This window comes from Rhinopithecus roxellana, chromosome 13, assembly GCF_007565055.1.
Source record: "Rhinopithecus roxellana isolate Shanxi Qingling chromosome 13, ASM756505v1, whole genome shotgun sequence".
NCBI lineage: Eukaryota > Metazoa > Chordata > Mammalia > Primates > Cercopithecidae > Rhinopithecus > Rhinopithecus roxellana.
In genome coordinates this window covers 45,876,657-45,896,556 of record NC_044561.1, presented here as the reverse complement: position 1 = coordinate 45,896,556, position 19,900 = coordinate 45,876,657, and the positions used below count along the sequence as shown (strand labels likewise).

At 48.6% G+C, this 19,900-nt stretch overlaps 1 protein-coding gene across 4 annotated transcripts in view; it reads right to left on the bottom strand.

The window, feature by feature from the left end:
* The window catches only part of AGPAT3 (1-acylglycerol-3-phosphate O-acyltransferase 3), a 130,291-nt gene that overhangs the window by 92,719 nt on the left and 17,672 nt on the right, over positions 1–19,900 (bottom strand). Inside the window, exon 1 of one of the 4 annotated variants that reach the window (XM_030914571.1) lies at positions 2,251–2,270. The exons of the other annotated variants lie outside the window; for them this stretch is intronic. The gene's annotated coding sequence lies outside the window, so the exon portion shown is untranslated. Of the gene's footprint in view, positions 1–2,250; positions 2,271–19,900 lie in introns of those variants that run through there. 4 annotated transcript variants of the gene reach the window in all.

Genomic DNA, 19,900 nt, shown 5'->3' with positions numbered 1-19,900 from the left:
TTCTTTTTGAGACAGTCCCACGCTGTCACCCAGGCTGGAGTGCAATGGTATGATCATGGCTCGCTGCAGCCTCAACCTTGCTGGGCTCAAGCCATCCCCCTACCTCAGCTTCCTAAGAGCTGAGACCACAGGTATGCACCACCACGCCCAGTTAATGTTTGTACTTTTCTGTACAGATGGGGTTGTCTAGGGTGGTCTTGATCTCTTGAGCTCAAACAATCCTCACACCTCAGCCTCCCAAAGTGCTGGGATTACAGGCGTGAGCCATGACATCTGGCCCTGGGTCTTCTATTTACATCTTCCATTTTTTCTTTATTTTTATCATATATTCCCTGACATTGAACACGTGGAACATACTTATTAACGCCATCTTAACATCCTTGTGTGCTAGCTCTATCACCTGGATAGACACCGTTCCCTTCCCTTCGCTTTTCTCTTCTTTTTTTTTTTAACAGAGTTTCACTCTGTTGCCTAGGCTAGAGGGCAGTGGCATAATCATAGCTCACTGCAGCCTCAAACTCCAGGCTCAAGGGATCCTCCTGCCTCTGCCTTTGAGTAGCTGGAACTACAGGTGCACACCACTATGCTCAGCTAATTATTTTTTTAAACAAACAAAAGGACACATATCTTTTTAGAGACAGGGTCTTGCTATGTGGCCCAGGCTGGTCTTGAACTCCTGGGCTCAAGTGATCCTCCTGCCTCAGCCTCCCAAAGTGCTGGGATTGCAGGTGGCAGCTACAGTGTCTAGCCTGGATGTTTCCAACCGTTGATTTTCCTCTTCTTCTGGGTTTTCTGTATGGCAGTCACTTTTGCTTGGCTGCAGGGCAGTGTGCGCTTGGTGCCTATGAACTTGGCGCCGGACGCTGGGTTTGCTACTGTCCTGCATCTCTGGGCTTTGTTCCAGGAGCAGTCAACCTAGAACCAGTTTGATCCTTTTGGATCGCGCTCGTAAGCTCTGCTTGGTGAGTCCTGAGCACACCTTTGTAGGACAAACTTGGGTGGTGAGTCTCTCCCTCTGACCACTGAGCACACAGACCCCACCCTGTGAACTCGGGGACGGTGCCACCCCTGCTCTCCCATGCCCCTTTCCCTCACCCAGGCAGCATCCACACGCCACCTGTGGTCAGCTCTCAAAGACTGGAAGCCCCTCCCCTCAGCTCTCCAAAGCTGTTTCGTTATGGAACTCCCTCTTCTCCCATATTTTTCTTTGCACATTCCAGCCTTCCTGGAGCCCCTTATCTCCACACTCTGTCTCCACCAGGTCCTGGTTCCCCTCCCTGCCCTGCAGACTGGAGACTCCACAGGTGACAAGCTGGGCTACTGAGGCCGCACTCCCTTATGCCCCTCTCCGGTCACCGTCCACACAGCCTGCCGCCAGTGTCTGAGGCCTCTGGCTTCATGCACTTTTGTTTGATCTTCTGGTTGATTAAGGGAGGCTGTGAAATTTGCCCTGGATCTTCCATCATGGCTAGAAGTGCAAGCCGGAATCTTGCGTTTTTAAATCCAAGTTTTCGCTCATCCTGAATGGGCTTCTCCGATGGACCTAGCAGGTGTTCCCTCTCCAAGACACTGACCTAGGTCTAAAGTGGAACCTCAGCTGCAGAGGGCCTGACTTGCAGAGCCAGCTTGACAGCCAACTCTCGAAGAGAACAAAAGCATTTGCCTTTTTCTTTCTACCTCCAGATCATTCACTCTCAATGAAGGCATCTCATTCAAAGTTCATTTTCTATGTCAGAATGCAATAGCAGCACTATCTGCCTGCTCACATTAAACTGGAAGGCAAGCCTGCAGTTAATCAGCAGAAAGAAGGCAGTGCTCCAAAGGCAGACCATGTGCTGACAGCACCTGAGACACTCCTCCTCTGTTCATGGCCTCTTCCCAGTTTCTTCTTGACCTAGGCAGGTCAAGAGCATCACCAGCACTGGGTTGCCCATCTCCACCACTCCCAGCCACGGGTTCTCCCAGGCTCCTCTCAACACCCAAGAGAACCGGGGCCAAGGCAGCCACTGTGCACACAAGGAAGTCTTCCCGGGGGACCAGTAATTCTCAGTGGCAGGGAGCAGATGGGGAGGGGTGCTCTGCACAGGGCAGGAAGGCAAGAACCAGAACCACAGCATTGCTGCTGCTCACTGCGGCCAGCCCAAGCAGCAGGGCTCCCTCCTCCCCGTCTGCCAGCCCTTCCCAACGCACTCGGTAAGGGCAAGGGGGTCCCGGGGGTTCGGTCACGAGTCACTCAGGCTTCTAAGAGACCTTTAGAGGCTCTGGATGCACATCCCCAGCCAGATCTGTGATTTATAAACATCTTCCTCCTTCCTGTGGTCATCCTTTCACTTTCTTGATGGTGTCCTTTGAAGCACAAAAGTTTTTCATTTTCAATGTTGCTTTCAATGTTACATTCCCAAGTGTAGACGCAACCTGAGAAAAAAGGGAGATTACCTTCAAAGGAGAGACGTCCTGACATGGATTTCTTCACACAAAAAGATGCCGAGGCCAAGAACAGGCTGACATCAAAGTTCTGAAAGAACATCACCCGCCAACTGAGAGCTCTGCAGCCAGCAAGCACGCCCCCAAGGAGCAGGAGAAACCAGCACTTCCAGACAAACGCAAAAGGGGTGGCTTCACCACCGGCACACTCTGACTAGAGGAATTTCTCACGTACGTGCACTTCAAGGAGAAAAAGTGATCCCAGATGGGAAGTCTGAGATGCCAAACATAAAGGCAAAGAAAGCGGCAAGTGTGTGCAAATCTAACACAAAATGTAATCAGGCCAGGCACAGTGGCTCACGCCTGTAATCCGAGCACTTTGGGACGCCAAGGCACAAGGATCACTTGAGTTCAGGAGTTCAAGACCAGCATGGACAACATGGCAAAACCCCGTTAGCTATAGAAAAACAACAAAAAAAAGTAATAATCCAGCAATGTTTTGTGATATTCAAAAGTAAAAAAGAATTTGAATACACAGGCCGGGCGTGGTGGCTCACGCCTGTAATCCTAGCACTTTGGGATGCCAAGGTGGGCTGATCACCTGAGGTCAGGAGTTCAAGACCAGCCTGGCCAACATAGAGAAACCCCATCTCTACTAAAAATACAAAAATTAGCTGGGCATAATGGCGGGTACCTGTAATACCAGCTACTTGGGAGACTGAGGCAGGAGAACTGCTTGAACCCAGGAGGCAGAGGCTGCAGTGAGCCAAGATTGTGCCACTACACTCCAGCCTGGGCGACAGAGCAAGACTCCGTCTTGGGGGAAAGAAAAAAAGAATTTAAATATACAGCCTATTAGTTGTAAAGGGCATGAATAAAGGTAAGGATGCTCGCAGGTCCTCGGATATTCCCAAGTGTAAAAGGTACAGGTTAACTGCAGATTTGTTTAATAAGAATGTTGTGCTTGTGGGGAAACCAATAAAAGAACAGAGTCGGCCGGGCGCGGTGGCTCACGCCTGTAATCCCAGCACTTTGGGAGGCCGAGGCAGGCGGATCACGAGGTCAGGAGATCGAGACCATCCTGGCTAACACAGTGAAACCCCGTCTCTACTAAAAACACAAAAAATTAGCTGGGCGAGGTGGCGGGCAACTGTAGTCCCAGCTACTCGGGAGGCTGAGGCAGGAGAATGGCGTGAACCCGGGAGGCTGAGCTTGCAGTGAGCCAAGATCAATCGCACCACTGCACTGCAGCATGGGCGACACAACAAGACTCCATCTCAAAAAAAAAAAAAAAAAAAAAGGAACAGTCTGTAACATCCAAACTGGTGGAGGGCAGAAAATGAAAGAATCGATAGTTGACTCAAAAAAGAGCAAGAAAGGAGAAGGAAAGGAAAAAAATCAGCACAGACCAAGAAATCAGCACAATATAAGATGGTATATTTAAACACAAATATCTGTAGCTACCTTTAAAGTAAACCAAATAAATGATCCAGTTAAATTTTTTTAGTTATCAGACTTAAAAAAAAGGACTGTCAAACTTCAATTAAAAAAAAAAAATCCTCCAATCCATACACTGTCTACAAAAGATACATTTAAGACTTAAAGACACAGAAAAATTAAAAAAAAAAATAAGAGACATGCAAAGCAAACAGTAAACAAAAGGCAGGTGGTGCCACTATATTAATTCCAGACAAAGTCTGAAAGGCAGAAAGCATTACAAAGTTAAGAAGATCATTTCACAGTAATGGTCACTTCATTCATAAGGAAGATATAAAATTTTAACTTTTTATCACCTAATAACATAGCTCTCAAGTATATAAAGCAAAACTTGATACAACTGCAAGAAAAAATAGGCAAATCCACAATGCAAAAACAGCTGTAGGCAAGACATAAACAAATGGGTATGACTGTGATTCAATAAAACTTCACAAAAGCAGGTAGCTAGCCAGGCTAAGCCTATGGGCTATAGCTTGCTGACCCTTGGTATAGAAGATTTGAACAACACGATGAATAAACTTCATTCAATGAATCCACACACAACGCTGCCCCTACCCCTACAGAACTAGAATCTGTTCAAAGACACAGAACATTTTAAAATCTGACCATGTGCTGAGCCATAAGGCAAGCCCTAACAAGTTTCAGAAGACAGATCAAGCAGAGCAGATTCCTTCACCCCAAAGACACTTAAACTAGGGGAAAAAAGTAACAAAAAGTTACCTGCAAAAATCCTAGCATGTTCAGAAGTTAAAAACAGTTATCATGGCCGGGCATGGTGGCTCACACCTGTAATCCCAACACTTTGGGAAGCCAAGGTGGTGGATCACTCGAGCTCAGGAGTTCGAGACCAGCCTGGCCAGCATGGTGAAACCCCATCTCTACTAAAAATACAAAAATTAGGCCGGGCGCAGTGGCTTATGCCTATAATCTCAGCACTTTGGGAGGCTAACGCGGGTGGATCACCTGAGGTCTGGAGTTCGAGACCAGCCTGGCCAATATAGTGAAACCCTATCTCTGCTAAAAATACAAAAAATTAGCCAGGCATGGTAGCAGGTGCCTGTAATCCCAGCTACTTGGGAGGCTGAGGCAGAAGAACCACTCAAACCAGGGAGGTGGAGGTTGCAGTGAGCCGAGATTGTGCCATTGCACTCCAGCCTAGGCAACAAAGTGAGACTCTGTGTCAAAAAAACAGAAAAATTAGCCAGGCGCGGTGGCAGGCGCTTGTAATCCCAGCTACTTGGGAAGCTGAGGCAGGAGAATCACTTGAACCTGAGAGGTTTATGTTGCAGTGAGTGAAGATCGTACCACTGCACTCCAGCCTGGCTGACAGAGACTATGACTCAAAAAAAAAATTTTTTTTAAAGTGATCAACTGTCAAAAAATTCAAAACAGGAATTCAAAAATATGTTGAACAAAACAGTAAAAAAAAGAAATTCATGTCACAACATATAGGCTGCATGATGTAGCCTCAATAGTTCCTAAGGGGAACAGCAACCTGAAGTGTGGACTGCATTAGAACATTTTAAAATGCTGATAATGGGCCGGGTGCAGTAGCTCACACTTGTAATCCTAGCACTTTGGGAGGCCAAGGCGGGTGGATTGCCTGAGCCCAGGAGTTGGAGACCAGCCTGGGCAACATGGGGAAACTCTGTCTCTATTAAAAAAATACAAAAAATTAGCTGGGCGTGGTGGCATGCACTTGTAGTCCCAGCTCCATGAGAGGCTGAGGCAGGAGAATCGCTTGAACCCCGGAGGTGGAGGTTGTAGTGAGCCGAGACTACGCCACTGCACTCCAGACTGGGGGACACAGCAAGACTCTGTCTCAAAAAATAAACAAACAAACAAACAAACAAATAAATAAATAAATAAAATGCTGAAAACAAATGACACAAGATGTCTCTCAAAAAATTAGGAAAACAAATTTAGAAGAAGGAACAAAACAATCTAAAACTCAGAAATTAATAAGATAGAAAACATACAAAAAGCCACAAAGTTGGTTCCCTGAAAAGATCAATAAAATCCAGAGTTTTATCAAGGGAGTTGATGATAAGAAGAGAGGAGGCGCGAATCAGGTCAGGAAAGACGGGGGAACAGGGTCCAGCGCTTCAGGTCTTTTAAAATCAGAGGCTACTGATGCCTCTTTATAGCAATGAACTTAAAAATGTAAACTTAAACAGACAAATTCCTGAGAACGATAACGGACAAAAATATCCTCAAGAATCAATCAGAGGCGGAGAGGAAGAGAGGCTGATTAGTGGGTACAGATAAACACTGGATGAAAGAAGCAAGACCTAGAAATAAGACGCGGTGTTTACAGATCAGTACGGTGACTACAGTTTACAATAATCTACTGTATATTTCAAAATAGATAGCGGAGAAGAATTTGAATGTTTTAAGCTTAAAGACAAGACAAATACTTAAGGTGACAGATATGCCAATTTATACCACATTGACCTTTACAAAGTATGTGAATATATTAAACTATCACACTTAACCCCTCGAAATGGGTGAGTCATACAGTGGGTGAACTATATCTCCACAAAGCTGTTACCAAAAAAAGAAAAAAGAAAACCCAAAGAATACCATAATCGTTACAAAACTGAAACAGAAGTCAAACATCTACCACCAAAAAAATGATCACACTGAGTTCAGAACGGTTTCACCAGTGAGATCCTACACTCTTGGTGTAGGGATTCCAATCGTCCATAAACTCTTTTAGAGAAGCAAAAAAAAAAGAAAAAAAAAAAAAGACATACCTGGCCCCGCTCAGTGCATCTTGAAGCTACTATAATCTTTTTGCCAAAACCTGACAAAAACAGGATGCAAAGGATAATTACAGAGCAGTCTTACTCAGATCATGAATGCCAGAAGCCGGAAGGAAGCTTGTTCACTGTGCCTGGCTTCAGTGCACTTCCAGACACTGAGTCTTTGCAGCGTGAAGGTTCGTGGCAGCCCTGAATCCAGCAAGTCTATCAGCCGCGTCTTTCTAACAGCCAGGGCTCACTTTCGGCGTCTGTGGCACATTTTGGTAACTTTTGCAATCGTTCAAACTTTTTCATGATTATTATACCTGTCACAGTGATCTGTGGTCAGTGATCTTTGATGTTCCTACCGTAATTTTTTTCAGTGCTGTGAACCGGGCTGCTATCAGAGGAGGAACTGAGTGGATAAAGGTCGTGCATGTTCTGAACTGCTCCGCCGAGATGGGCTATTCCCATCTCTCTCCCTCTGCCCCAGCTTCCCTATTCCCTGTTACACAGCAGTGTTGAAATGAGGCCACTTAATAACCCTCTGATGGCCTGTAAGTGTCCAAGTAAAAGGATGAGTTGCACGGTTCTCACTTTACATGAAAAGCTAGAAGTGACTAAGCCTGCTGAGGAAGGTGTGCTGAAAGCCGAGATAGGCCAAAAACTGGGCCTCTTGTGCCGAACAGTTGGCCAAGTGATTAATGCAAAGAAAAAGTTCTTGGAGGAAATTAAAAGTGCTACTCAACTAAACACACAAATGATAAGAAAATGAGGCCGGGCACGGTGGCTCAAGCCTGTAATCCCAGCACTTTGGGAGGCCGAGACGGGTGGATCAAGAGGTCAGGAGATTGAGACCATCGTGGCTAACACGGTGAAACCCCGTCTCTACTAAAAAATACAAAAAAAAAACTAGCCGGGCGAGGTGGCCGGCGCCTGTAGTCCCAGCTACTCGGGAGGCTGAGGCAGGAGAATGGCGTAAACCCAGGAGGCGGAGCTTGCAGTGAGCTGAGATCCAGCCACTGCACTCCAGCCTGGGCGACAGAGCGAGACTCCGTCTCAAAAAAAAAAAAAAGAAAATGAAATAGCCTTATTGCTGATATGGAGAAAGTTTGAGTGGTCCAGATAGAAGATCAAACCAGCCTCAATATTCCCTTAAACCAAAGCCTAGTGCCTAGCAAGGCCCTTACTCGCTTCAATTCTATGAAGGTTGAGAGAGAGAGGTGAGGAAGCTGCAGAGAAAAAGTTGGAAGCTAGCAGAGGCTGGCTCAGGAGATTTAAGAAAAGAAGCCATCTTCATCACTTAAAACCATAAGTGAAGCAGCAGGTGCCCACGGAGAAGCTGCAGCAAGTCATCTGAAGTTGGAGCTAAGATCACTGATGACAAGGTGGCTACACTCAAAAATAGATTTTCTTTTTCTTCTTTTCCTTTGAGACAGGGTCTCACTCTGTTACCTAGGCTGGAGTACGCTGGCACAATCTCAGCTCACTGCAACCTCTGCCTCCTAGGCTCAAGCAATCCTCCCAAGGCAGCCTCCGAAGAGGCTGAGATGACAGGCACCAGCCACCAGGCCTGGCTAATTTTGGGTGGGGGTGTGGGGGTATTGTGGAGACAGGATTTTGTCGTGTTGCCCAGCTCGGTCTTGACTTGAACTTCTGGATTCAAGCAATACGCTCACCTCAAGCCCCTCAAAGTGCTGGGATTACAGGCATGAGCCACCATGACCACTCAACAGATTATTGATGTAGACAAAACAGCCTGATACTGGAGAAAGATGCCATCTAGGACTTTCACAACTAGAGAGAAGTCAATGTCTGGCTTCAAAGCTTTAAGGGACAGGCTGCCTTTCTCGTTAGGGGCTAACACAGCTGGTAACTTTAAGTGGAAACCAATGCTCATTTACTATTCTGAAAATCCTATAGCCCTTAAGAATGATGCTAAGTCTACTTTCGCCTGTGCTCTAGAAATGGGACAACAAAGCCTGGATGACAGCATACCTGTTTACAGCATGGTTTACTGAATATTTTAAGCTCACTGTTGAGGCCTACTGCTCAGGAAAAAGATTCCTTTCAAAAAATTACTGCTCATTGTCAATGCACCTGGTCACCCAAGAGCTCTGGGGGAGATACACAAGGAGATGAATGTTGCTTTCATGCCTGGTAACACAACATTCACCCTGCAGCCCATGGATCGAGGAATAAATTGTTGTTGTTGTTGTTGTTTTGAGACAGAGTTTCATTCTTGTTGCCCAGACTGGAGTGCAGTAGCATGATCTCAGCTCACTGCAACCTCTGCCTCCCAGATTCAAGCAATGCTCCTGCCTCAGCCTCCTGAGTAGCTGGGCTTACAGGCACGCACCACCACGCCTGGGTAATTTTTGTATTTTCAGTAGAGACGGGATTTCATCACATTGACCGCGCTGGTCTCAAACTCCTGACCTCAGGTGATCCACCCGCCTCGGCCTCACAAAGTGCTGGGATTACAGGCATGAGCCACCACGCCCAGTCGTGGAGTAATTTATACGGCCAAGCCTTGTTATTATAAAATACACTGTATGGGAATACAGCTGCCATGGATAGTGATTCCTCTGATGGATCTGGGCAAAGTAAACTTCTGGAAAGGATTCACCATTCTAGATGCCATTAAGAAGATGCATGATTCGTGGGAGGGCATCAAAATATCAATATTAATAGGAGTTTAGAGGAAGCTGATTCCAAGGCACATGGATGACTTTGAGGAGTTCAAGACTTCAGGGGAAGAAGTCACTGGAGAAGTGGTGGAAACAGCGAGAGAACTAGAATTATTAGTGGAGTCTGCAGATGTGACCGAATCATTGCCACCTCATGATCAAACTCGAACGGGTAAGGAGTTGCTTCTTATCGGTGAGCAAAGCAAATGGTTTCTTGAGGTAGAATCTACTCCTAGTGAAGACGCTGTGAACATTGTGGAAATAACAAAGATTCAGAATGTTACATAAACTTGGTTGATAAAACAGGTGCAGGGTTTGAGGGAAGTGACTCCAATTTGGAAAGAAGTGCTCCTGTGGGTAAAATGCTATCAAACAGCATCACGTGCTACAGAGAAAAGTTGTGAAAAAAAAGAGTCCATCCATACGGCAAGCTTCATTGCTGTCCGTATTAGTCTGTTCTCACACTGCTATTAACAAATACCTGGCTGGCCAGACATTATGGTTCACACCTGTAATCCCAGTACTTTGGGAGGCCGAGGCAGGTGGATCACCTGAGGTCAGGAGTTCAGGATTGGCCTGTCCAACATGGCGAAACCCCATCTCTACTAAAAATACAAAAATTATCCAGGCGTGGTGGCGGGCACCTGTAGTCCCAGCTACTCGGGAGGCTGAGACAGGAGAATCACTTGAACCTGGGAGGTAGAGGTTGCAGTGAGCTGAGATTTCCCATTGCTCTCCAACCTGGGCAAGAGAGTGAGACTCTGTCTCAAAAAAAAAAAAAAAGAGAGAGAGAAAGAAAAAAAGAAATACCTGGTTGGGAACGATGAGAAAAAAAAATACCTGGCTGGGCACAGTGGCTCACACCTGTAATCCCAGCACTTTGGGAGGCCAAGACGGGCGGATGGCTCAAGCCTGGGAGTTCAAGTCCAGCCTGGGCAGGGTGGTGAAAGCCCATCTCTACAAAAAATGCAAAAATTAGCCAGGCGTGGTGGCTCACACCTGTGGTCCCAGCTACTTGGGAGGCTGAGGTGGGAGGATCACTTGAGCCCATGAGGTCAAGGCTACAGTGAGCAGAGATCACATCACTGCACTCCAGCCTGGATGACAGAACAAGACCCTATCTTTAAGAAAAAAATGAGACTGGGTAATTTATAAAGAAAGGAGGTTGAACTGGCTCACAATTCTCCACGCTGTTTCGGAAGCATGGTAGCATCTGCTCGGTTTCGGGAACACCTCAGGAAGTCTACCATCACAATGGAAGGCAAAGCGGGAAGCAGACGCATCTCACATGGCCAGTGCAGGAGGAAGACAGAGCGGGAGGGGCTATACACTTTTAAACAACCAGATCTCATGACAACTTTATCACAGGGACAGTACTAGGGGGGATGGTGTTAAACTACGAGAACCCACCTCCAGGATCCAATCACCTCCCACCAGGCCCCACCGCCAACACTGGGGATTACAGTTCAGCTGTGATTCAGACAGGGACACAGATCCACAATGTCCTATTTTAGGAAATTGCAATGGCCACCCCATTTCAGCAACCACCCCCGAGTGCTCAGCAGCCATCCACATTGAAGCAGACCCGTCTACCAGCAAAAACACGAAGACTCACTGAAGGCTCAGGTGATCATTAGCATTTTTTAGCAATCAAGTATTTTTTAATTAAGGCATGTGTTTTTTTAGACACAATGCTACTGCACACTTAACAGACTACAGTACAGCAGAAACGTAACTTCTGATGAGATCGGGCACGTTCAGGGTGGCATGGCGTAGACAGCATAAACATAACTTCTATATGCACTGGGAAACCAAAAAATGTGTGTGCCTCACTTTATTGTGACATTTATTTTATTGCCGAAGTACGGAACAGAACCCACAATATCACTGAGATGTGCCTGTATTAGTTAACTAATCTAGTAATTTATGAAAAAGATCATGGCTAAGTTGGGTTTATTCCAGGAATGCAGGGACATTTTAACGTGACATTTTAACAAATCAAAAGGGGAAAGCCACATGATCATTGTAATTGGCAACATCCAATCATGACTGTGATTAAAAACACAAATCAGAACCTCCTGGCAAATGCGAAATGGAGGGAAACGTTCTCAACATGATAAAGAATAAAAAAAAAACAAAAAAACCCACAACAACCACTTCACTTAGCAGTGTAACAAGGAAGGCTTCCCTTTGGTCAGGACCCTCTGTCGCCAAAATGCCTTCATCACCTCAGCCCCATGCCTGTTGGAGATGCCAGCCAGCACAGGATGGCAAGAAAAGTCAATAGAAATCTAAGGACTGAAAAGGAAAAAATCTGTCATTTTTCACAGATGACATGACTGTGCACTTCAAAATCTAAAAGTTAAAGAAATGTTTAAAAACCTGAAATAACCTACAGATATATTTTTAAAATCAATAAGAAACTTTGTTTTTTTGAGACAAGGTCTCACTCTGTCTCTCAGGCTGGAGTGCAATGGTGCAATCTAAGCTCACTGCAATCTCCGCCTCCTGGGCTCAAGCCATCCTCCCACCCCAGCCTCCTGAGTAGCTGAGATTACAGGCGCGTGCCACCATGCCAGGCTAATTTTTATATTTTTAGTAGAGATGAGGTTTCACCATGTTGGCCAAGCTGGTTTCGAACTCCTGACCTCGTGATCCGCCCGCCTTGGCCTCCCAAAGTGCTGGGATTACAGGCGTGAGCTGCCACGCCCGGTCCATGTTCTGTTTAATGTGTTCCTGGTACTTTGTATTTTGGATGCTACTGTAACTGGTATTTAAATAATTCATTTTCTACCTGTTAGTTGCTGATATATAAGAATATATATGATCTTACCATTTATCTAGCTACCTTGCTAAGGTTTCTTTCTTTTTTTCTTCAACTTTTATTTTAAGTTCTGGGGCACGTGTGCAGGACGTGCAGGTTTGTTCCATAGGTAACCGTGTGGCATGGTGGTTTGCTGCACAGATCATCCCATCACCTAGGTGTTAAGCCCAGCATACATTTGCTTTCATATATATATATATATATATATATCCCACACAAAAACCAATTCCAGGTAGAGTAAAGCCTTACAAATGTTAAAAAGTAAAACCAATCTGGGTGCAGTGATGCAAGCCTGTCACTCCAACATTTTGGAAAGCTGAGACAGGAGGATTGCTTGAGCCCAGGATTTTGAGACCAGCCTGGGCAATATATTGAGACCCCATCTCTACAAAAAATTTAAAAATTAGCTGGGCGTGGTGGTGTGCACCTGTAGTGCCAGCTACCGGGAGGCTGAGGTGAAAGGATCGTTTGAGCCTAGGAGGTTGAGGCTGCAGGGAGCTGTGATTGTGCCACTGCACTCCAATATGCTTGCAAGAGTGAGATCCTGTCTCAAAAATAAACAAACAAAAAACTAAAACCATGATGCTTTCTCCAACTTTTTAAATGAAAAGTTTGGCCGGGCGCGGTGGCTCACGCCTGTTATCCCAGCACTTTGGGAGGCTGAGGCAGGAGTTCACTTGAGCTCAGGAGCTCGAGACCAGCCTGGCCAACATGGCGAAACCCAGTCTCTACTAAAAATGCAAAAGTCAGCAGGTGTGGTGGCGGGTGCCCATAGTCCCAGCTAGATGGGAGGCTGAGGCAGGAGAATCACTTGAGTCTGAGAGGCGGAGGTTGTGGTGAGCTAAGATCATGCCACTACAATCCAGCCTGGGTGACAGAACAAAATTCTGTCTCTAAATAAAAAATAAAACAAACTCTGTATACAACTACCTATATTAGAATTAACATTTGAGGAGAGTGCAGCTGTGTGTGTGTATGTGTGTTTGTGTGTGCTTTTATTCCTCAACCATCTGAGCATTACTTCCAGACATCATAGCACTTCATACCTAAATATTTCAGTGTGTCTCTGCTAAGAGTAAGGCATCCTTCTTCATCACCACAATAAAATTAACACACTAAGAAAATTAACCTTTAGTCCCTAATATCATCTATTAGTCAACCTACATTCACATTTTCCCAGCTGTCCCAGAAACACTTAGAGAGTTGGTGTTTCAACCTGGACTCTAAACCAGGTTCCTGGGATACATTTGGTTGTTTCTTTGGGGTCTTTTCATCCAGAACAGAGGCCGGCGACTGCTTCTGGGTGGGAAGATGGTGAATATTTCAGGCTTGGGGCCGTTACAGCTCAACAGCGGCCACAGGCACCAAGCAGGCAATGGAGTGACAGCCAGTACGACTTCACCTGCAAAACCAGAGCAGGAGCTAAGCCCTGACCTGGTTAGCAGGCTTGCTCTGGAGTACCCACGTTTAACCAGTTTCTGCACTCTGAAATCTCCAGAAAACCACTGTGGGTGGGAATGTGAGTTAGTACAACCACTACTGAAAGCAGTATGGAAGTTCCTCAGAAAACTGAAAATAGAGCCACCATGTGACCCAGCTATCTAACTCTTAGGTATACACCCAAAAGAAAGGAAATCAGTATATCAGAGATACCTGCACTTCCATGTTTGTTTAGCACTGTTCACAAGAGCCAAGATTTGAAGGCAACCCACATGTCCACCAAGAGGCGGACTGATAAAGAAAATGTGGTTCTCTTGGCCGGGCGCCGTGGCTCACGCCTGTAATCCCAGCACTTTGGGAGGCTGAGACGGGTGGATTACGAGGTCAGGAGACTGAGATCATCCTGGCTAACACGGTGAAATCCCATCTCTACTAACATACAAAAAAAATTAGCTGGGCATGGTGGCGGGCACCTGTAGTCCCAGCTACTCAGGAGGCTGAGGCAGGAGAATGACGTGAACCAGGAGGCGGAGCTGGCAGTGAGCCGAGATCGCGTCACTGCACTCCAGCCTGGGCAACAGAGCAAGACTCCGTCTCAAAAAAAAAGAAAACGTGGTTCTCACACACAATGGAATACTGTTAAGCCATAAACAAGAATGAGATTCTGTCATTTGCAACAACATGGATGGAACTGCAGCTCATTATATTAAGTGAAATAAGCCAGGCACAGAATGATAAGTATAACATGTTCCCACTTATTTGTGGGATCTAAAAATCAAAACAACTGAACTCATGAAGATAGAGAAGAGAAGGCTGGGAAGGATATGGGGGTAGAGGGAGGTTAATGGGTACAAAAATTAGTTAGAAAGAATGAATAAGACCTAGTATTTGGCCAGGTGTAATGGCTCATGCCTGTAATCCTAGTAGTTTTGGAGGCCGAGGCAGGTGGATCACTTGAGGTCAGGAGTTTGAGACCAGCCTGGCCAACATGGTGAAACTCCATCTCTACTAATAATACAAAAACATTGCCAGGCGTGATAGCATACAGCTGGAATCCCAGCTATTCGGGAGACTGATGCATGAGAATCACTTGAACCCGGGAGGCAGAGGTTGCAGTGAGCCGAGATCGTGCCACTGCACTTCAGTCTGGGCGACAAAGCAAGACTCCATCTTAAAAAATTTTTTTTAAATAAAAAAAGACCTAGTATAAAGACCTAATATTTGACAATACAGCAGGGGGACTGCCAGGAGGAGCAGAGGTGATATTGGCTCCTCCCTCCCCTAACCATCAGCTCCAAGCCCTGCCAGTCTCCTCACCAGGCACCTCCATGCTTAGCCACCAGTCTCTGGCCACAGGTGCTGCATCCACCCAGCTGTGCCCTTTGCAGGCTTTGGCTTCCTGTGGCATCACGGTTGCCATGTCACTGTGCCAGCTTTGCAAAAACCCCTACCTGTATTTGGAGCCCCTGACCTGGCAACCTTCCCTCCTGTCAGCTGCTGCCAAGGAACCCCCTTGCCAGCACTGGCCCGCTCCTCAGTGCTCCTGAAAATACTGCTCACACGTCCCTGAGCCATGGTGCCCTCGCCCACAGGAGCCCTGTGCACCTGCACACCTTCACCTGTAGCTCCCCTCGCCTGTGCAACGAACTCCGGCTGTACACTCCAGGCTGGGCCTGGGGCCACAGAGTCATCAAACAACAGGCCCTTTTCTTCCTCCAAATGAGCTTATATAAGAAACTGGCGCTGGGCGCGGGTGGCTCACGCCTGTAATCTCTGCGCTTTAGGAGGCCAAGGCAGGTGGATCACTTGAGGTCAGGAGTTTCAGACCAGCCTGACCAACATGGTGAAACCCCATCTCTACTAAAAATATAAAAAATTAGCTGGGCGTGGTGGCGCATCCCAGCTACTTGGGAGGCTGAGACAGGAGAACTGCTTGAACCCAGGAGGTGGATGTTGCAATGAGCTGAGACTGCACCACTGCACTCTAGCATGGGCGACACAATGCAACTCTGTCTCAAAAAACAAAAAACAAACAAACAAAAACTGGCAATCATAAGTAGAGAAAAAAATTGCAATTGAAAGTTATTTGTTCAAGAACTGGAGACCAACTAGGAACACAGGAAGCAGAGAAGTGAGTCTCTGCGTCTGCATCAATGACACAAAAGCAGCTGTGCAGGGAACCCATCCGGCCCAGGCCCAGGCCTCCTGCACCCAGCCTCTGCGAGTTCCACACTACCAGAGGGGCCACAGTTGGCTGAGGGAGTTGCGGACGCCATTTGAGGTCTAGCCGCAGGGTCACGGGAGGACAGCCGGCCAGTGTAGACAGGTCAGGCGCCAGTTCCCTGCCTTGCTCAGCACCGCATGTCACTGTACTGAAGCACATCTTTAGTAAAACCAGCACTTCCCTTAAAGAGAATGCCACGGGGCATGAGTATGATGCTTTTGACAAAAAACAAAGGCATCACTGTTAACTCCGAGCTATCCCAGGTGAGGGGAGAAGGGAGACAGCAGAGACAAGGAGACAATTACACAAGCAGCAGCCCAATGTGTGCTTTGCAAAGCTGACCCGGCTCGCCCCACACCCAAGGGTAGACCCACAGATAGCCCTGCCTCTGCACCCAGCACCCAGCACCAGGCCACCCAGCACCCAGCGCCTGGGCACCCAGCACCAGGCCACCCAGCATCCAGCATCAGGCCATCCAGCACCCAGCACCAGGCCACCCCAGCACCCAGCACCAGGCCACCCAGCACCCAGCACTAGGCCACCCCAGCATCCAGTGCCTGGGCACACAGCATCCAGCACTAGGGCACCCAGCACCAGGCTACCCAGCACCCAGCACCAGGCCACCTAGCACCCAGCACCAGGACACCCCAGCTCCACCTGCCCCGGGCCTCTGAAGGAGCAGGAGGCTGGGCCCCACATCCCGCAACAGCACAGCCAGCTGGGCGAAACCAGAGGCAGCACAGGAAGGGACTGTGTGGCTCCTTCGGATTAGGAAAGGGCCGAGCTCCACACAGCAGAAAACAGGGACAAGGCTGAAGAGGCAGCACGGAAAGCCCAGAGTCACTCCCCACCCACCACTGGAAACCAGTAAGCTCATTAGAAACCACTTATCTATGAGGCCAAATGCCCTCAGCATGAGGGAAGGAGGAGGGGGGAGGAGGAGGCGGAAGGAGGAGGGGGAAGGAAGGGGAAGGAGGAGGGGGAAGGAGGGGGAAGGAGGAGGGGGGAGGAGGGGGAAGGAGGAGGGGGAAGGAGGAGGGGGAAGGAGGAGGGGAAGGAGGAGGGGGAAGGAGGAGGGGGAAGGAGGAGGGGGAAGGAGGAGGGGGAAGGAGGAGGGGGAAGGAGGAGGAGGAAGGAGGGGGAAGGAGGGGGAAGGAGGAGGGGGAAGGAGGAGGGGGAATGAGGAGGAGGAAGGAGGGGGAAGAAGGGGGAAGGAGGAGGGGGAAGGAGGAGGGAGAAGGAGAAGAAGGAAGGAGGGGGAAGGAGGGGGAGGGAGGAGGGGGAAGGAGGAGGGGGAAGGAGGGGGAAGGGGAGAGGAGAATGACGTCAAAGGGAGTGGCGGGGCTACACCTGTGACAGGCCCCCAGCCCTGAGGACTATCTGGGGAAGTCCAGGAAGCTCTGCGCGCTGAGACAGGGTGACTCATCTCTGGTGACAGAGGTAACCACCTGGCCAGATGTACCTCTTTAAAGAGAGAGATTCTTACACCCATCGCAAACAGACCAGAACACTGGCTGGGCACGGTGGCTCACGCCTGTAATCCTAGCACTTTGGGAGGCCGAGGCAAGCGGATTACCTGAGCTCAGGAGTTCGAGACCAGCCTGACCAACATGGAGAAACCCCGTCTCTCTACTAAAAACACAAAATTAGCCGGGCACAGTGGCTCACACCTGTAATCCCAGCCCCAGCACTTTGGGAGGCCGAGGCAGGTAGACTCTTTGAGGTCAGAAGTTCGAGACCAGCCTGGCCAACATGGCGAAACCCTGTCTCTACTAAAAATACAAAAATTAGGCAGGTGTGGCAGTGTGTACCTGCAAACCCAGCTACTCGGGAGGCTGAGGCAGGAGAATCGCTTGAACCCAGGAGGCAGAGGCTGCAGTGAGCCGAGATCGTGCCACTGCACTCCAGCCTGGGCAACAGAGTGAAACTGCGTCTCAAAAAGAAAAAAAAACAAAAACAAAAACAAGGCCTGGCGCGGTGGCTCAAGCCTGTCATCCCAGCACTTTGGGAGGCCGAGACGGGCGGATCACGAGGTCAGGAGATCGAGACCCTCCTGGCTAACATGGTGAAACCCCGTCTCTACTAAAAAATACAAAAAACTAGCCGGGCGAGGTGGCGGGCGCCTGTAGTCCCAGCTACTCGGGAGGCTGAGGCAGGAGAATGGCGTAAACCCGGGAGGCGGAGCTTGCAGTGAGCTGAGATCCAGCCACTGCACTCCAGCCCGGGCGACAGAGCGAGACTCTGTCTCAAAACAAACAAACAAACAAACAACAACAACAACAACAACAAAAACAACAACCAACCCGCCAGAATACTGACCAGAAGAAAATACTCGGGCTCACTGTTCCTTATTGAGGACACTCTGGGGAAAAACTCAAGGACTGGTTGGGCTGAGTGACAAGGAACAGAAACGGCTCCCAGGGGCCCAGGGCCCAAGCTATGTCATCTGCAGGGGTTTTTCTCATCTCATTTATGCAAGGAGTCCCTGCTTATAAACAGGAGAGAAAATGTTGTCCAAGACGCTCAGAACCGGCCTCGGAGGCTCAGCGAGGACAGGCCCTCTCCCTGGGGTCCCAGAGTGGGCAGGAGGCTACCTCACCATGGATTCCGGGCTCCTCCAGCTGATCATGGAGGTCCAGGCCATGAGGCCCTTGAGGCTCAAGGAGGAGGGTGTCTGAGGCAGGTCAGCCTCACGGTGGCCGCGGAGCACGCGCAGTAGAGTGATCCCGGCAGGAGGCGCCGCAGGCCAGCGTCCCAGCCAGGAAGGGAAGTGCAACTCCGTGTGTACCACAGCTTCACAGTCTCCGGCAATTCAGTATTTGCCCTCTTAAGTTTCTAGGTGCTGATAACTCACAAATAAAGGAGGAGAACGGTTGCTCTCTCCTGCCTTCCAGGCCTGTGTGGAGGTGTGGACCTGGTGTTGGGGCTAACCAAGAATCCTGCATCTCATGGGTGGCCCCACAGGACAAGCGAGGGGCGATGACACTGGACACTGCTCGGTGGCCAGCAGTTGCCCCCAGGCCCTTGAGGATGGAGGCAACAGGCAGAGCTGGGCAGCTACCTCCTTAAGCCCACCCAGGGGTACCACCTCAAGAGGCCAGCACCACCCCCCAAGACCAGGGCACCCGTAGCTGGAGGAGAACCAAGGACCCTCTGACACATCCGGTGAGACTCGTGGAGGGGTGTTTGCTGTGGCAGTGATGGAAGGCACTGCTGGTTCTTAGAGAGGGGGCTAAAATTGCACCCTTCACGGGTCTTACCAGACACCTGCCCTCCAGGCTGAGAGCTGACTCCAACTCTGATGCAAATGCCATGTACCTTGGTTTCACAGACACTGGATTTTCCAGGAATGAAACCTCCCATAACACACACCTCAGGGAGGAAGAGAAAGCCTGCCTTGGCCAACCCCAGCAAGGGACTGAGTCTACCCCCACCACCCTCTCACTGCAGCTTGAGCCAACAGGGACCACTTTATCTCCCAGTGCAGACGCCTGCAAGAGTTTCCAGATGGAAATACGTGTCAATCTGAAATCCTGGGTGCAATCTATGAAATCTATTTCCATACTGCAAAAGAGACATCACAATGCTTTATTAATAACATGAAGCATTAATAACACATTCGCCAGACCCTGCTCTAAGCATTTTCCTGCATTACCTCCATTACGCAAAGGAGATGTGGGGCCCAGCAGGGCAGAGAATGACAGGCTGAGACTGACCACTCCCTCAGCCCTGGGCACAGGGCCCCCACGTGAGGGACTCACCCAAGGTACAAGGCTCTGCCCCTGCAGCGGCTTAGACGCTGGACCATGCCAGCATGGCAAACACACGTGAGCTGCAAATGCCAGGCTGTGTGCAACTTCACATGGCTAGAGGCCACATTCAAAAGTAAACAGAAATTGGCAAAAAAATATTTTTAATAGGCCCGGCATGGTGGCTCATACCTGTAATCCCAGCACTTTGGGAGGCCAAGGCAGGTAGATCACCTGAGGTCAGGAGTTCGAGACCAGCCTGACCATTATGATGAAACCCTGTCTCTATTAAAAATACAAAAATTAGC